The sequence below is a fragment of the Panthera tigris genome, chromosome A2 (assembly GCF_018350195.1).
Source record: "Panthera tigris isolate Pti1 chromosome A2, P.tigris_Pti1_mat1.1, whole genome shotgun sequence".
NCBI classification, from domain to species: domain Eukaryota; kingdom Metazoa; phylum Chordata; class Mammalia; order Carnivora; family Felidae; genus Panthera; species Panthera tigris.
Window position 1 is genome coordinate 7,370,823 of NC_056661.1, and position 1,616 is coordinate 7,372,438.

A 1,616-nucleotide genomic window follows, 5' to 3' on the forward strand; every position below is an offset into this window, starting at 1 on the left:
CACTGGAAGATGCCCACAACTGGCACTAGTGTAGTTTTTGTCACTTCAGAGCACCTAGGGACAGTCCCTTGCTTTTCCATACAAGAGTAAGCTTGGGATGGGAATGCTTTGCTCCATTCTAGGTCAGCCTGCCTGCAGACATGGACCCTTTCCTCTGCTGTCCTATTGCCAGTTACATTAAATACAGTATATGACAAGAGTTCATTAATACAGTACTATAGTCAACACCCATAATAGTGAAAGTCGTTCCTACACAATAACCCTCCTCTCTTGCCTCCCTCACACCAGCCAAGAAGGCTTTCAAAGTTAAATCCAGGTTAATTTATTTTTCTTTATATTTTGCATTTTCTTTACCATTCTGTATTATATTACAGTATTACAGTCATTTTTATAGGAATATTTTGGGGTTGTGGAATGAATCATCTGAGTCTCCATGATTTCTTATGGGGAAACCCACTTTGATATACAGTACTGTATATCCAGGAGCTATGGAGGAAGAAGCAATCTGATGTAATGTGCTTTCTTCTCAGGGTGCACTGCTGACAGTTCTACCAGCTCTCTGAGCTTCACAGGGCCCCCCGCCCAACGCAGCATGATAAAGCATGCAGACTGGGGTACAAAGCCAAGCCATGTCCTATATTGGATTCGTGTGCAACACAGTGGCCCAGTTTCTAAGGGTGCAATCTATGACAAGCCTGTCCACCATGGTGTTAACCAGTCAAATTTTGCCCAACGCCTTCAGTCTATTGCAGAAAAGAGAGCTGAATCCCACTGTGGGGGCTCTGAGAGTCTTGAATTCTTACTGGGTTGGCGAAGATTCCACATACTAATTTATCGAGAAACCCTGACACCCGGTTGATCACCAAACCAGTCCACAAGCATAGGGAGATGGGAAGGCCAACATCTGCAGGGGCAAGAGCCGTGGCCTTGGAAAAGGTGACAATTTCCACCACACTATTAGTGGTTCTCACCGGGTGGCATGCAGTGGACCCAATTCTCTCCAGCTCCATTATTACTGCTAATCTAACATTTGTAAAATTCTTACCTAATAAACAATTTATGTCAAAAAAACAAATTAGCTAGTCTTGGGAGGGGCAGTCATCTCTCGCCAGGCAGCAAGACCCCAAAGATGTTAAAGCAATATAATACACAGAAAATTAAAAATATGATGAATACAATGGCTAAGCCAATGTCCAAAAACAATGGTTTCCTCCTGAACGGAAGAAGGTGATGCAAGAAGGACGACTCACATGGGTAAGGCAATCTTCTACCTTATTTATCTGGAAGGTGGATACATATGGACCCACCATTTTGTACTTATTAGCAGCACTTAAGGATCTTCACACAATTTTCTGTTTGCATGCTAGAACTATAAAATTTGAGAGTGGAAAATACCAGGGGCACCTGGGTGGCACAGTCAGTTGAGCATCTGACTCTTGATTTCAGTTCTGGTCATGATCCTGGGGTCATGGGATGGAGCCCCACATCAGGCTCCGTGCTGAGTATGGACTCTGCTCAGGATTCTTTCTCTCTCTCTCTCTCTCTCTCTCTCTCTCTCTCTCTCTCTCTCTCTCCTTCTGCCCCTCCCCCCCCCCCACTCTCTCCGTCTGTAAAAT

The 1,616-nt window shown here is 44.4% G+C and overlaps 1 pseudogene; it reads left to right on the forward strand.

Moving 5' to 3' along the window:
* The first annotated feature begins 513 nt into the window (after window positions 1-513).
* LOC107179369 lies at window positions 514-1,048 on the forward strand (annotated as a pseudogene).
* Window positions 1,049-1,616: the final 568 nt, after the last annotated feature.